The following is an 18,029-nucleotide window of genomic DNA, read 5'->3' as shown; positions in this document are numbered from 1 at the left end:
ATATTTGACTGAAGTAATGTGACATTACAGTATTTTGAGAAGGGGTTATTTTTTTAATTAACTTGTAATTCTCTCCAAAGCTCCTAATCCACTTGAATAGGATGCACGTCAACAACGACTAAACCTGACTTTACTATTTAATAAATTATTAGGTGGCCTGTTCTACTGTTCAAAATTGAAAGCTTCTATCTGACAAGGGATGCACAAAAGAAACTATATCATTTTCTACTATGTCATTCTTGAAGATTTATGTTTAAAAGTATTGAATGCATCAAAATATGCAGCAGGATACAGCTAAAATGAATGAGCCCACTCAGATATGATGTTACAAATCTACTGAATGATAATTTGGGTAAACAGAAATACTTTTCACTTTGTTTAGATGAAAGAGGTCTGAGACAATATTGACAATCACAGTTAAATATCTGCATCATATTGTATTAAAAGAGTAACTAAGCTCCACAAACAACAAAATCAAAGATGCCTGTGAAATTAATGCTTGAAATTTGTTATACCAAAACCCACGTATTTCCTAACTAATGCGTGTGGACTCTTACCCTTATGAACAAGTAACTGGGAATTCATGTGTCATTTCACTGCCACACGTGAAGCAGTTCAGACAAAACAAAATTTAAGATTAAAAATTATAAAAAAATAAAAAATAAGTGAAAATTGTAAAGAAAATATAAAGGCAATTGTTTTGCAAGCACTGAAAACCACTAGCTCAAGATACTTCTGGAACAGAGAGTTCATAGTATTCAGTGATGTTGATGAATAAGAGTACGAGACAACTTAGTCATATGCAAGTGTTTCAGTACTTTATTCAAACTTTGGAAGAGGTAACATCATGGCTAGCCTCCATCGGCCAGAATTATCCATAGCTGTGTTATCAACAGGAGCCCACAAGCTTCACATGGTTTGCTAATTTTAATCTTGATCTTAAAATACTATCTGTTTCAAGATCATGAAAAAAATGTGCAAAGTATGCTCAAGTCTCAAGAGAAACTATTTTCAAGGATTACATTTGAAAAAATGTTTCCTATTACTGAACCTACTTTGATAAGAAGAGAGCATTTTAACAACTGTGCTGCCAGTAATTATGGAACATGGAGGTATTAAGTAATTTTCCCAATTTCATTATTTTATAACAAGTTTAATCGTATTTTTTTATTTGAAAAAAAAGTCTAGAAAAAATATTAGAATGATCCAGTTCATCATGAATCCTGATAAAGCTAAATTTAAAGTATTATAAATGCAGAATTGTGTCCATTTGGCTATAAACAATGTACAGACAGAGCAGATCAACTATTAGCTGCATTTAATTTGTAAAAACTATATAGGATTGATACAGGAGAACAACTAAAAACTCTTCAATGTGAAACACCAAGTGTCAACATAAAAAATTAAATCCTAAGAACTTAGAAATACTTGCACATGAAATTTTTACCTCTGACAATGTGAAATTTTTTGAATCAATTTATTTCTCAAAAAAGTTGTTTTCATTTAAGAATTACATAAAATGCAATACAAGTAAATGTCTTGCAGAGTAAATGAGTGTGACCTGTAACTTTCAAAGCAGCCACATTCAGGTCCAGGATTATGATGCTTCCCCCAGATCTGTAACAGCAGACATTGCATTAAGTCCCTACGTTATCAGCTACTCACACTAGCACCTCTACTTATAGAAAAGTTGAATTTTTTACTAAAAGTTGGTTTTCAGACTTCTAAAAAAAGTTGCCACCACTGGATAAGGCTTTCCATACAGTAAATGGAGAGGTCAAAACATATTCCAAGAGGGATTATAGGCAGCTAAGTGAAGCGTTTCGTTTTACCATTGATTTTTTAAGAACCCTAGGCGCTCATCTGCATAACTTGGCCTTTCCAAACACCAAACAAAATGAGAGCAGGAGTCAGTCATACAAAAGGCCAAGCATGCAGGCAGACATTTGCACAGGGGCCTTCTCCATGGCTGCCAGCTGCCACTCACAATTTAGACTCCAACACCCTAATTTGGGGACAGACACTGATGGGCAGAGAGAGGAGAGTAATGAAGGGAGTGAGAGAAGGAAAAGAAGACAGCAAATCTAGATGTTGTGGATTTTTTTTTGAAAAAACAAAGAAATTAGAGCACTACTGAAGAACAAGAATACTGACATGTAAGCCCCGTCAACCTTGAATTCATGGATCCCACATTGCAGGAAAATGCTTTTAAGATCAGAGAAAAATCTAAGGTGGAGACAATCTCCACCCATCCTGAGTAGTGGGATCATCATGTAGGGTGTCGAAGTCTTAACCAACATGAAGGCACTTCTCTGTTGAAGAAGACCCCCTTGGTTCCTATCTTATCTCTCTCTCAAAGCAAGCAGGAACTCTACATGGGAAAGATGTAGGCAAGAACTGTAATTTGGGCCCCTACAACCCTATTCTCTGAAATCGAGGTGCCTAAAATTGTGACTTAAATTATGACTGACAGACAGAAAATTTCAGAATTCAGAGTGCATGGTCAACCTTAATTCAATTCATTTTGCATCTAGTCTGTAAATTGAAGGAAATCATTTTAAAGAAAATAAAAGAAAATAATAGGCAAGTACCCCATTTTTTTACTAAATAAAAATGCTTGCTTTTCCAGTTTAAATCTTTCTCCATTTTCTGTACTTATCTTAAGAAGATATAAACTAATTCTGATTTATCAAACACTTCTATGAAGTCTCAGAGAAAACCTGAACTTGAATCTTCAGTATAGGCACAATCAGACCAGGAAGGGATTCAGCACACCACAAGCAGTGCTGGAGAAAGAAAGTCTTCTTAAAAAGGTTACTCTCTCATTCTAGACTTCTTCTGAAATAGAACTGATGTAACAGAGTGGATTAGCTGACCTTCACAATTTAACATAAATACAAAAAACAGTCCTTCTGGTGTATATTAAGAGATCTTATTACCACTGAAGAAAAGAAGAGCTCTATGTGTTATCACACTAATTTTCAGTGATTTTAAACCACATGATTTCTTCAAACCAGATACTATATCCTACAAAGGAAAACGTAATTATTTCAAAACTGCCCATAGCAACCTTAAAAGCAATTTAATTTTTCAATAAGCCTCACAGATATCACTTGCATTGTAACTTAATGAGCTTAAAGTAAGCACAGTGTGGATATAATCAACCCTCCTCAGAGTTCCTTAGAGTCACTATATAGAAAAGATGTAATCTCAGCAGCCATAGCTAGGCAATATAAACTCTCTCCTATTGAGTGGCAAAATGTACACAGTGATTCACAGCGGTTTATAATTACAGAGATCAGCATCTCGTCGTCATGAATATCATAAAGTGTGTTTCTCTCTTTAAAAGAGAGATCTTCCTACCCATGAAAAGGACTAGAAAAACCAAATGAAGCATACAGTTGTTGAGCACTCAGTGGGAAACTCCACACCACTGGAAGGGCCAATCCCTCCAGCAACAGCAAGCGTTTCCAAGAAGACCCATCTATTGGCTTTCATTCCATGGAGTTCTCTGTAAGGTCTCAGGAAACAGTGGCAGAAGACGACTTTCCTTTTCTCATTCATAGGTGACGAAGTCAGTTACATGGAACGGCTCAGTGTTATATTTTAATCTACAGTTCCTTGGGTCTTATGGTATGAATTTCTTCTGATGATCTGAATTTGCAGGCTCCTATACTTTCTGTAAAGGTAGTCTCAAAATTTAACCAAACTCTCAAATGAGTTAAGAATGAGCTTTTTCTGTTGTACCTGGTCATGAATCACTCTACAGTCCCATCTTGGATTTTAAAACAACTCTCTCATTCAGTTGCTAAACAAAGGGGGTGAAGCAGATGGTAAACTATATGAAGGAAATACAAAAATAACAAGATGCAGAAGTGTACACACTGGGATCATGGAGGAAGCTTATGTCTCCAAATCCAAGAACCAAGTCAAAAGGCTCTAGTCTATCACTGCCAAAACTCCCCAGTTGGATGGGTGGAACCCCAAGCAGCACCCTGTGTTTTGAGGCATGCTCGGAGTAGCACAGTCCAACACATTTCAGGCCAGACATTAGGCCCCTCATGCTGTCATTTTTACTTCCGTTTAAATCCCGGCAGACAGAGTTGCCACTCTCCGAAGCTGCAGATGCACAAATTTCTCAGGCATGTCAGAGCCTGAAAGTGAGATAAGTCTTGCCCCAGCTTCTAAACAAGACCCTCAAAACAAGCAAAGTTTTTCATGTAGATGTGAAAACAGTAAAGCATCGGGCTTGACTGAAAGCTAGAGAAGGTCCATCAGAAAGCCCCGTAAAGCCCATGGAAAGCCACTTGCCACTTTCAATGAGATTTGGATCAGACTTTTATTGCATTACTTATAGCTCTGGAATCCACAGGTGTAAAGAAGCCCTGCATACAAATCCTTAACAGAGGAAATAGAAAGTGAACACCCTGTGATTTCTCATTCCAATTACAAATTTTGCAGCTAAGGCAAATAGTCAAAATAAATATGTGTTTTCACAGCTGCTCATAATAGCTTAAAATATATAAAGCTTGAGTTATAAGTAATTTTTCTAATTTAGAACTGCATCATAACTTTCACCCCCGTATGCATTTGCTCAGAGAGCCTGCTAAAATAATTTGCCAAGAATGGGAGTGCATTGCCATCTGCTAACAGTCAAATGAGACCGGAGCAAGCTTTACACGCTTTTTAAAAAAAAATTTGCCCTCTTATTACCATCAATTTCTCCCCATCCTCTGTCTTGACATGACCTCGACAGGCTGGAGAGGTGGGCCTGTGAGAACCTCATGAAGTTCAACAAGGCCAAGTGCAAGGTCCTGCACATGGGTCGGGGCAATCCCAAGCACAAGTACAGGCTGAGTGAAGAATGGATTGAGAGCAGCCCTGAGGAAAAGGACTTGGGAGTGCTGGTCGATGAGAAGCTCAACATGAGCTGGCAGTGTGAGCTGGCAGCCCAGAAAGCCAACTGTATCCTGGGCTGTATCAAAAGAAGCATTGTAATTACATTCAGTTTCAATTCAAGCCAGCTGGGTAATAATAATTGGATGCCACAAAGCGTGGCCAGCAGGTCGAGGGAAGTGATTCTGCCCCTCTACTCTGCTCTTGTGAGACCCCACCTGGAATACTGCCTTCAGCTCTGGAGTCGCCAACACACTAAGGACATGGAGCTGTTGGAGCGGGTCCAGAGGAGGGCCACAAAGATGATCCGAGGGCTGGAGCACCTCTGCTATGAAGACAAGCTGAGAGAGTTGGGGCTGTTCAGTCTGGAGAAGAGAAGGCTCCGGGGTGATCTTATTGCAGCCTTCCAGTACTTAAAGGGGGCCTACAGGAAAGCTGAAGAGAGACTTTTTCCAAGGGCGTGGTGAGGGAGTTTGGATCATAGTTTCTTTGCCAAAAGGTGTGTGGTCCTCTCACTTGGCCTCAGGGGCGAAGGGTGCAAGTAAGCATTTGGGTACAAAGTCTTGGAGATACAAATCTTGTACTGTAGCCTTGAACACGTATCAGACATTTGTTACTCTGAACTGGGATCAAAAAGGGCATTAGGATGAAATTTTATGCATCATTATTTCTTTATTAGAGACTGAGGTAGGACCACATCCTGTGGTTGCTAGACCAACAGATGTGGGATTCTTGGATCTAGCAGTCACAGAAATGCTTTGGCAAATTCAAATCTTCTATTCCTTTAAAAAGATCACTGATTAACTCACTGATTTTAATGATGTTCTTAGCTTGACCTGTTGTAAATGAGAAAAGAATCAAATCCAGACATTTCTAGAAACAACAGTTCTAGTGGTGATAGCTGCAGCACTTTGTCATAGCTTAGGTAAGCAGAGAGAAAAAGCCAAATAGCTGGAAATGAAACATGGTAAGGAATAAAAATATAATAAATTTTCAAACACAGTGAGAGCGAGAAACATATCAGAGACCCTGCAGAGACAATAGATGATGAAGCTACAACAAAAAGACTCAGAAAAAAAGTGAAGCCATAGCAGAAAAACTAAGTGTATTTTGTAACTGCATTTGCTGGGGGAGTGGGGAAGAGGATATGCTAGTACCCATCAGAACACTTTTTTATGGTAAGCACATGGAAGAACTATCTCAACTCAAGGTTTCAGTAGAAGTAGTTATGGAGTAAAAAAAAGAGCAGTAACAACTAGATGGGATAAGGGGTAGAAATTCATGGTTTCTAAAGGTAGCTTCAAGGATAAAAAGTCAAACCACTAAATCTCTTAAAACTGCCTCAGGACCAGAAAAGTGGCAACAGTTTTTACAAAGGCTTTCAAAAGAGATTTGAGGAACTATAAGCAAATAACCTCAACATCTAGACTGAGGAAATTGGTAGCAATTCTTCTAAGGAATAGAATTAGCAGGTACAAATTTAGGAAGATCAACACAGCCTTCACAGAGGTCAAGCGTCACAAATCTGCTGGAATTCTCTGACTATACTTTTAATAAACATGTGGACAAAAAAGATGCATTTCATATAATCTCCTTTCATTTCCAAAACGCATCTGGCAGGGCTTACCGTGAGACACTCTTAAAGAAGCAAACTAAAATGGACAAGAGGAAAGGTCCTCACATGGCTACATGGCTAGAAAACAAAGAGTAAGAATACTTACTCAGTTTCCATGTTGTGGGAGGTCACTGTGAAGCTCTGCTTGAGGCCACACTGTTCACCATATCTATATAGACATAGATAATATGCGTAAGTGTTGTCAACATTTGTTAACAATACCAGCCTGTGCAAGGTAATAGAGATGCCATTTGAGTGCAGAAATGCAAAAGGGTCTTATCACTAAGTGACTGAGAAAGAAAATGGCAGATCAAGTTCCGTACAGGTAAATCTAAAATGATACAGAGGGCAAAAATAGAAAATGCATGTTTATGATGCTGGGTTCTGAGCTGGCAATTGTCAATCAGGAATGAGGCCATGAGGTAATTCCATGAAATAACTGGATAACATTGTAAGAAATATAAAACATTATTCTGAAGACAGGCTGAGAGTGTTTGGGCTGTTCAGCCTGGAGAAGAGAAGGCTCCGGGGTGATCTTATAGCAGCTTTCCAGTACATAAAGGAGGCCTTCAAGAAAGCTGTAGAGGGACATTTTACAAGGGCATATAGTGATAAGGGGCAATGGCTTTAAACTGAAAGAGGGTAGATTTTTATTAGATCTAAGGAAGAAATTCTTCACCCTGAGGGCAGTGAGGCACTGGAACAGGTTGCCCTGAGAAGTTGTGGATGCCCCATCCCTGGAAGTGTTCAAGGCCAGGTTGGATGAGACTTTGAGCAACCTGAAGTAGTGGAAGGTGTCCCCGCCCATGGCAGGGGGGTTGGAACTAGATGATCTTTGAGGTCCCTTCCAATCCAAACCATTCTATGATTCTATGATGAAAGTTCTGGAAGACAAAAAAAAGTACCACAGGTCACTGTACAGGCAACTACATTCTCAATACTGGGGGAAATTCTGACTCCTTCATAGCAAAATGGTAGGAAAAAGCATCACTAAATGCTGCTCATTTCTTACATTCTCACCTAAGCATCTGCTGTTGACCTCTCTTATGGTTAGCAGGGCTTCATGAGCCTACTATGATCTAATGAATATTGGTTTTATTCTTTCATATTTTACAGTATATATGTCTAAGCAAATTTGTTCTTCCTACTATTGTAACATAATACTTCAAATCCAGTAAGCAGTGTAATGGGAACACTTCCAGTCCTAGTGACTGGTGAGATAGTGATTTCAGTCTTATCACAAATCCTTTTAACCTACTGGAGCTTTTTGAGCATATACAAGCTTGAACAAACAAAATAGTAGAATTTAGAAGGAAGATACATGACATTTTTTGGTTTTATGTCAGTTCACAAATTGCTCCTGACAGTACAGTTTCTCATTGTTTTTTTTTCTACTATCTAATTCCTAAGAGACCTTTTTCTATGGTAAACATGGCTCATGTCATTTCCCAGAGGTTGTGTCACTGTAATTTCCAATCCCTGTGCGTGGTAAAGACATCTGTGAGAATTATAAACACCCACCCTGAAATTGCAGTATTAAGTTAGGCAAAATTCCCTTTTGAATAAATGGGAATGGCCTTTCTTGTAAAAAAGCCAGAGGCTTGTAGATGCAAGTGGAGGAAGAACTTGAATTGCTTTAGAAAATAATGAAGTAATAATGAAGTAGCACATTATGTACCAGAGCGGCAATCTGATCATTATATTCATTCAGTCCCCTGGAACACAGTATACGCTATTATTTCACAAATAATCAAACGGTCTCATTCTGAACAGTATGATTTCTCCTAAACACAGTTAGAACGTTTCATAATGAACTGCAGGATTTTCTCTTGTTTCTTTCTAATGCAAAGCAGTATCTTAAATTGACACTTTGGGATGTCGGAAGCAAAAGTTAAGCAAAAGATGCAAGAAGAGAGGGTGACTAAATACATCTCCCCTTTAACACCAAATAAGTGCACAAAAAATCTGATTCATATAGATTCATTGTACAGACTGCTAGGACCCTAACTAGAGAAGATGCTCCCAATACTGTATCTCGATGTTTCAGGGAAGCATAAGGACAGAGAGGACCACGAGAGCACCACAGAGGTGCTGCAGAGGCCAGGGCTTTCAGGTGAAGTTAACAGCAACTGACTTTCTCCAGGGAGAAGGGAGTCTGCTGGAAAGGTTAAGAGAGCCTTTCGGCTTGTCTTTCCCTAAACGCTTCAGGGAAGTCTTAATGCAAGACGTGCTGAAGAACCAGTGGGTGCTACATACTTACTAGAGGACATCAGCGACAAATGCTGTTGCCTGAAAGTTGCGCTGGAGGCGGGACTTGTTTCTGTAGGGAGAATTTAAATATGTTTAATGACAGAAGGAAAGTGTGGGTGCCAGCAGTAAGCATATAAAAAATTTAAATGGCCAGCTGGTTTTCTTGATTTCATGATCTTCTCTTTCAGCATTGAGACATGTCCGTCCGTCTCCTTGCAAAGGCTGCCTCATGGAGGGAAGGCTGCCACACTCCATCTCAGACCCTTCAGGATCCTCTGATGGACTTCATAAAGCACAGACACGACCAAAAAGCTGCTCGCCGAAATCTTGACAGAGGAGTGTTTACCCCAGCAACTCAAGCCAACTGAGACAGAAAAAGGAAGGCCAGTATCCTATAAACTCAAAACTTCAACATGAAATAATATCCCCAAATCTCCCCTGAGGAGCCTGGGTTTGTTCCCGGCTGCCACCATTGCCCAGGCGTAACTTGAAGAAGGCCTCTCAGTACTGCACCTACAGGTAGCTGGCTTTGAAGGAAGAAAGTCTTTGGTTTGGACAGGCTTGTGGTTGTTTTTTTTCTCAAGTATACATCTGATTAGGTGCCCCAAAAAATCTTATTAGCTCCCTTCCTCTCAAGATTATGGCAGAAGTAATATAAGTCCCCATCTCCTTAAGGTGTTGATCTGAAGAACGCCCAGACTGGGCTTTTTCTCTCCCTTTCAGCCCAGAAACACAAATGTGAATGTAAACAGACCCAGAACAGGGCATTTGGAGTTTAGTATCGTTACTGGTGACGAGAGAGAGTGGACTGACTCCTGTGCTGTCCATCCCCAAGGATGACTCATACAGGCTAGGGCACGCTGTACCGAATTCCTGCTGAGCACTTACACACCATGACAAGTGGTGCCAGGCATAAGACTGGAACCTCCTACTGGGCTGGGTGGGTGACATGGGGCCACGCACTATCTTTTCCTTTGGCAGCATCTGGAAATGTAGCTCAGGTAGCAGAAGAAGAGGCAGGGCAGGGCTGCAGCAAGGGGAAAGCATGAGAAAACTTTGCGTCCAGAGGGAGACAGCTCCTCTGGCTCCTCTTCTCAGCATGCTATCCGCATGTTTGTACATGTACATGAGGTGAGGCTGATGCTAGTGCCTCTTTGCAAGGCAGTAGCTGGCTGTGACAACTGTTGCTGTCTGGTGAGAAAGGGACAAAAGACTGAAGCACACACTGGTTGCAGATACATACAGTAGAAGCTGAAAAACCAAACCACTTCATCTAAATATACACGGTGCTGGCAAAGGCTATCCAAACGTGCTGGAACCACTCTGGGCTCCGGTTTGGCTAGTTGCTAGGCACACTGGGGCCATGTGGCAACTCACCTCAGATATCCCACTGGTGCTATCAGAGCCAGGGGATGTGCCATATGTACACACTGGCTGAAGGGTGTATACATGGGCTGAAGGGCCAGCTTGGGTGTTCTGGATCTGGTGCTCAAAGTAGACAGCTCACGATGTTGTCACGTAGACTCCCAGAGCAAGGCGCTATGGATGCTCGAGGAATGAGACCATGGGAGCACGTAGCCGACATGGTTAGTAGAAAACAGGTCTCCCATTCATCATTTTAGTCTTTTTACTCTTCGACAGTTTTAGTTCCAAAAAGAACAGATTTTCAGCAATCTTACTTCTCTCTCTCTTGTAAGTAATTGAAACATGAAGCTGAAGTAATAGGTGTTACTCAGAGAAATTCAGAGCAGATTCCACACCATCTGAAATCCCTTGTGCAGTTCTTTGTTCTTTACCTTGAACCTTCTTCCTTATTATAGACTGCATTTCAGTCTTTAGAGGGTTGACAGGTAATGCATATTTTCAATACGTGTCCATGGCAACCTTTATTTTGTTAACACATACTGTATATGCCACGCTGGCAACAAATTGACAGTATCTAAACTAATTCCAAAAATAATAATTATACCTTTCCACATTGTCAACAAAGAGATCACTATCAACATCCTCAGCCTCAGATAATTATTCAATCCATTCCTGAACTGAATTTTGGTCTAAAACTAACCTCTTCCAGGAAACATCTGGGTGACTGTAAAGCCTGTACCACTAAAGAGCCACCAGAATAAGTCTGAAGTGAAGTAAGAAATGAAGTGACCATGAGACCAGAGAACTCTCTACCAAGGATCTCAGATCCACATTTCAAAATCAGCATCAAATGTCTTTTAATGAAGGCAGTGTGGCCGAGTTCAGCCTTCTCACACATTCATAGAGTTGGAATGAATGGTCTATTCAGTGCTTTACAGATTAATACTCACTTTCTTGGGCTGTTTCTATGATACCAGTGGGATTTACAATGCCTCCAGCAATGGCATCATTCTCATTTAAATGAAGGATAATTGCATATGATAATTGCAGAATGTTTCCTCCATTTACTGCCTTATTGTTTGCATCCTCCTCAAACCTTGCATGGTCCAATGCTCCCCTCGAGGTTAATTTAGCTAGGGAAGGATTCTGTTGTACACAGTATATACAGTACTAATATACTGCTAATGCTCCTGAATCGTATCTAAATACATGCTGTCTCCCACATTCCTGTAGGAGTATGTTTTACCTTTTTCAAGGTAAGCATACCAGCTCGGTTCCCAGCAGCAGTGTCTTCCTTGCCAGGCAAACACCGAGTCAATATTCTGCTTCTTGTTGGGAAGATTCAGTACAAATCAGCAGATTGTTGGCAGAACTCTTCAATTAAAATTAATTACTACATGTCCTGCTCTAAGTGGACTTTGTTGCCAGTGATTCCTAAAATTGGACAGAACTCTAGACAACATTCTGTAAGGCATAACCCTCCATCCTCACAGGAAACTGGACACCCTATAAGTCTATCCTATCTGTGTTAGATCTCAGCATCTGTGGCCTCTCAGGTGTCAGGCCAGGTAGAAAGGTGTCTAGCAGTATCTTAAAAAGCACATTAATCTTTACTTGGATATTAATGAGGTTGTAGAGGTCTGATGTATAATTCCAGCCCATGCTCCCAAGATAAATGTGTGTGAAGCAGTTCAGTCATCAAGAAGAGATGATTAAAGATACTACTAATTCTATCTGCCTCACACCCATCATACCAGCCTCATTCCAAGTGCACTGTTGGAAAATCCGTTATCAACGTTCTTATTATGCAAAGGTCACAGACTGCATTAGCATTTGCAGTACAGCAGTTTTTCTAGAGGTTGTACAAGTCAGTCACTTGCCAGACAAGCTACTATATAAAGAACACATCATCTTTCTCATATTCATTCCTGCCTAGGCTCAGAGCAGGATCTATCAGAAGTCAAGAATTTCATGAGTATCAAGAAACCAGTATTATCCATATTGCTCACATCTATTCTGTTGACACCTGTTTTCTACAAAACATCTGCCTACAGAGATCTGAAAAGCAGCACAACTGAAAGTATCTAGCTGCCAGCATGTCTCAATAAGTTTCTGCATGTTTGTTTTCAGGATGTGATTTTGTGCCTGCCACTAAGTTCTCAAATAAGAGAACTTATTGTCAGTGCTATTCCCAAAGCAGCAGAAACTCTGCTCAGAAGACAAATGGGGAAGGAAAACACAACAGCTTTTTTTATAGTTACCAATCTTTACAGAACTCCAAGGTCAAAGGATGGTGACATTCAGATCTTGATAATGAACATGGCATTTTCACAGTTACATTATCTTCTCTAAATGTCGGAAGAGAGTACTCCAGTCACAATACATCAGTGCACTCAGAAGGGATACGGTCTTCCATTCCCTCACTCCAGTTTTGTACCAGTTTGTCTTCACTTACACTAACAGAATTGTAAAATAAAAAATAAATTAAAAAACTTTAAAGAGAGGAATACAGCAGAGGGATGGAGCCAATAATGATTTCTGAACTTCTGTGGGGAACGTTTCCCTAAGTAATATATCTTGGACATTGCAACAGTTGTAAAGATGATTATATTTTAGGAAGTAATCAACTCAGCCGCTGTCTAATATTTCAGACAGTGCAATGTCTGGGGCTTTTCTCAGATATAAACCAAAACTGACGCTCTCCCTGGTGTTTGATATCTCTGTAAATGACCCTGAAAATTTGAACTAGACTTGCAGAAGGACACTTACAAACCGGTAAGCAGAAAATGAAAAGAGCAAATCGAAAAGATACAACTCCCAAAATATTGATGCATATCCTTCAGCACAACCACTCAAGAAACTTTAGCCTTTTTGCTCAGAATACTTGATTGAAAATATCAGCCAGATATCGGCACTCGGAGAGTTAGAGGAGCTATACTGTGAAGACCATCTGTCATAGCACTTTTTGGTACACATGCAAAACCTCTTAGTGAAGTTAACACAGTCTCTGGCTCCTTGTCTCCATTTGTTTGTCTTTGGCACATCACATTATTAAATTCAGAACCTGCAGTACAAAAAGAAGAAATAATGGGGCAAGCACTTAAATTTGAGGTCTCCACTTGATTCCCCTCATACTCTCATAATGATGTTTATACTCTCATAATGATATTTTTCCTTTAGGTAGCTTTTCAAAGGTATAATTAAAAAAATACCCACATAAATAGATAAACACATACAAAGCTTTGATAAATTCGTGCATCTGCAAACTTGAGTGAAAAAAACAAATCTATGTAATTTGGCAGATGAGAAGCTTTAGAAAGCAAAGAAAACGACAAGGGTGTGACGGTCAGAGTAACCAACTGAATATGAGCTAAAAGCCATTTAACTTCAGCTGAGGGCAATTTAATTTTAGCTGAAAGCAAAAATGCAACCTTACAGTGCATTAACAGAGGCTATGCAGTAGAACCATAGAGCCATAGTACAGTTTGGGTTGGAAGGGACCTTAAAGATCATGTAGTTCCAACCCCCCTGCCATTGGCAGGGACACTTTCCTCTGTACCAGGTTGCTCAAAGTCTCATCCAACCTGGCCTTTTGAACACCTCCAGGGATGGGCCATCCACAACTTCTCTGGGCAACCTGTTCCAGTGCCTCACCACCCTCAGAGTGAAAAATTTCTTCCTTAGATCTAATCAAAATCTACCCTCTTTCAGTTTAAAGACATTGCCCCTTGTCCTGTCACTACACACCCTTGCATTTTCTGTTTCCTACCCTGTTCATCTCTCTCACTATTTTTAAAATATCCATTCCAGCACGCTGGGAGGAACCATCTCTCTCACCAAATGGTAAAACTGCAGATCCACTTTAGCGTTTGACTGCTGCACAGCTAACAGTGAGCTCTTGCTAACATGATTACATACCCTTGCTTAGCTTCACGCAGTTGTGTATGCATTCACTAAAACTCACTTGTTAGACTGTCTTCATCACGGATGCTGACACTCAACCAGCTCATTACCAAATTAATCATTTTGAGAAAAGATTTTGTTCTAAATTCTCAAGTGTATGGGGAACGCTTTCAAAATGTCACGTATTAAGATTGCAAGAGTAGAGAGACCACAGACAGTAGCTCACTGAGAAGGCTACTACAAGATATCTAACTATGCACAGGAGCCCAACGCTCTCCACAGATCTGCTGGGGACAGCTATAGTTAAATCGCTGGAGGCAAATTCCCTGCTGGCTTTGTCGTGGTTTTTGGACTGAGGGTCGAGACAAGAACCGAGAGGGAGCACCCACCAACCATGGTCCCGGGCAAAACATGACTCAGGCTTTCTTAATAAAACAAAACAATTTATTAACAGTTACTGAACAAGAGACACAAGGAACGAAACCGGTTACTTGAGAGGAGAAAAGAGAAAACAAGGCCAGATCTTAAAACAACACCTCCCCACCCCGTATTTTCTTTCCTTCCTGGCTCTACCTCCCCCCCCGGCAGCATAGGGGGACAGGGAATGGGGAGTGCAGGTCAGTTCATCCATGCTGTTAACTGCCGCGCCTTTCTTAAAGGAGGAGGAGTCTTTACACCATTTTTCCCTTGCTTCGGTGGATCCCCTACTCACGAAGAAAAAGTCCCCAAACTTTTCCAGTATGAGTCCTGCCCGCAGGACTGCAATCCTCCCCATGGATCGCACCAGTTTGGGCTTTACCAGTCTCGGCCTCTTAGGGAGCTGCTGCCACTCGCGTCAGCGTGGGGTGTCCCACGGATTCCAGATGCCTCCACGACCTCGTTGTGCATTCCATGCCCCATTATTAACAGTACCTGGTCGCGCATCCCCTGCTCCATGACCTCTCCCGGGCTCAGGCATCTCCTTTCCGACGTGGGTTTCTCCACGGGCCACGAGTGGGTTTCTGCTCCGCCGAGTACACCCTGGCTGCAGGGGGGCCGCCTGCCATCTTCACACCGATTGCAAGGGAAACCTCAGCTCCAGCACACCTCCTCCTGCTCCATCTTGGCTGACCCGGTCGTTGTGGTTGTTTTCTCTTAGATATTAATCCTCTCTGGGGGAGCTCGGCCCGGCGGGCACCCCGGGAGCGGGGCGCTTACCGAGCCCCCCATGCGGCTCCCCCGGCGCCATCTTGAGCACATGGCGCCGGCCCGGGCCGAGCGGCCGCTCGGCCGGGAGCCGGGAGCGAGGGCAGCGCCCTCCTGCTCTCTCCTCGCTCCTGAGCAAAAAGCCCTTTCCCGCCCCTTTGTCCCAACTTAAATAGGGCAATTCGCAGAGGCGCCGATTTGGCTCAACCTCCCCCGGGGGGGATGGGACTCAGGTCTGGTGGCACAGGGAGCAAATCCCCTCCCCTGCCACCAGAACACCCCCCCACACATCAAACTATCACAGGCTTAAAGAGAGGGAAGGAATCAGTCGGACAAGAATCTACTCCCAGTGGATTGTCTTTTGTACAGTCTTGATTTGACAATATTTTGTATATCTTTGTGTGTTGTACACTTTTCTAAAGGGCAGTTGTTAGTTCCTGAGTGGCTGGTAGCCTCTGGTAGACCTAATGCTTCGCAAACTTTTTCACCTTCGTACAGCAAAAAGCATGCTACTCCATTTGGATTTAATTTCTTTATACTTCTACTTAATGTTGCCTGCCTGACATTACAAGGATTTATGCTGAATCTTCTGTTTATTTACTTTTTTCCTGAACCTTCTCTCTCTAAGCTCTGTGTTTGTTTTTTACCATGAATAAAACAGCTTCACATGAGTTATGTAAGATGACAAAAGATATCATAGAGCATTAAATATAGGAAATCTCTTACTAGAACAAGAAAAAGTAATCCAAAACTTTTTGGCAATAACAGTGGTCTTCTTACCGAGTCCATCCTTGCATGTTTGATATTTTCACAGTAAAGGTAATTTTCTTCTTCCTATTTTTTAAATGAAAAAATCTACGTTAAAGATTAGATTTGATTTGATTTGATTTGATTTGATTTTGCTAGCTTCTATATTTTTATGTACATTTATAGGTGAGAGAATGCATTTATAAAAACCCATTTCCTTGTGTGTTGGTTCCCTCTTCTGCAATGAGCTGAGTGCTCTAAGCCCTCTGCCACAATGTGCAGCAACACAACACTGTTTAAACTAGCTCCCAGAAGAAAGGCTGTCAAAGGGGAAATCATTCAACAGCTTCTGGCTTTTGTTTCTCCACAAAGACGTAGTGGAGTACCTTCTTTTTGCAGGTTTTTAAAATAAAGCTGTTAAAAAAAAAAAAAAAAAGTGGGTTAATTCTCAGTGCTGGTCCCTCCTAACCTATTCTACCTCCTAGTTAGCCTAAAAAGTCCACTTTTTAAAGTAGTCTAACATTAAAATGTTCCCTTTACAAGGTTCTTCTCCAGAATTCTTCTGGAGTGCATGCACCTTCCTGAACTACAAGAGCATAGCAAGTACCTCCTACACCAGCCCTATCAGCTCCGACACCGGGTGCTGGCATGTTGTTGGACCTGTGTGTGCTCTCCTCTCCATCACAGCAGGCCAGCCTGCATGCTCAGGCCAAGCAGCAGAGCTCCCACAGAGAAGGCTGTTGCAGTGGAGATGCTGAGAGATGCTTTCTCACCTTCTCCATATAGACCCAGAAGGATAGTTACTCCAGCCTTCCCGTGTCCCTTGTACTGGAAACATCCATCTGCTTGAACTCCATGACACATGGGAAAGCAGAGCTCCCCCCACACTTTTCATCTTGCTAATTTACAGCTCAGCAGACTCATGAAGGAGCAGGGGGAGCAGAAAGGCAGGTGGAGGTAATACTCTTAGTGTTCTGTGGCTCAGCAGGACATTGGGTCACCACCTCTGTGTCTGGTTTTGGCTGCTGTATGTGTACCTCACTCCCTCGTCAATGCAATGCAGGCAAAGCTATTCACAGGCAACATTCTTAATCTCAGTTCCTCTGATTCTGTAGTTTATGCTAGTTAAACTTCTTTCTCTAAAGCTGCCTCTACGAACATTTCAATGTCGTGAGTGGACTGTGCAAATCTTGAAGTCCAATGTTTGAACACATGCTCAATCTTATTCTGTAGTAACTTTCTCACACAGATAAGCCCTTCTGCCTTCCTTTCCATTGAGCTCAAAGCGAGTAGAACTACCAGAGTTGGTGATAACAAGGAGGGAGGTGAAGCAGGTCTGGTGTCACACCTGCAGCCCAACTCGTGGCACCATACACAGCCAGCTGAGACAATCGTGGGGACAGATAGGGAAACCTACAACTTCATACAGAGCAAAGTGTCTGAACCACCCAGACCCACAAGAGCCGTGCCTAAAGAGCCGTGCCTGAGCTAAAGGCCAAATGAGTAGATTTAACTTCCACAGCCAGCCATGCAGCTCCCACATAATGAACTGAACTTAATCAGAATCCAGCCTTTCTAGCATCATTTCTCTGTCTTGCTCTATTTCACACCTTTGTTTCTTATTTTTCTGATTTTTTTCTAAAATTCAAGTAACATCAACATTACCTGAAAAGAACTGGACTACATTTTCTAATTCATTAAATTAAAAACAAAACAACAACAACAACAAAACCACAGTACTTAGGAAACATTTGTCCCAAAATGTTCTTTGAGAAATAAGGTAAGATTTGTGTACTTTAAGTAGTATAACATTATAATGTTCCAAATTAGTGAAGAGAAGAGGAACAAATTCAATTCATAATGGCAACTCATTTTAAAAAACAATGTGGATGGCATCCAATATAACTCAAGTTAATCCTCAGCCAGGTTCTTTCACACAAAAACAACCCTTACTTCAGCTGGACCAGGACCAGTTACACAGCTTTGTTATTTTTGGTAGTGATACTAGTAACCATAGCAGTAAAAAAACAGCTTAAGTAATTTCAGTGGCATTTCAAGCATTTTTAAA

Source organism: Tauraco erythrolophus, chromosome 1, assembly GCF_009769465.1.
Source record: "Tauraco erythrolophus isolate bTauEry1 chromosome 1, bTauEry1.pri, whole genome shotgun sequence".
Taxonomy (NCBI): Eukaryota; Metazoa; Chordata; class Aves; order Musophagiformes; family Musophagidae; genus Tauraco; species Tauraco erythrolophus.
The sequence above is the reverse complement of the archived record's forward strand: the minus strand, read 5'-3'. Positions refer to the sequence as shown.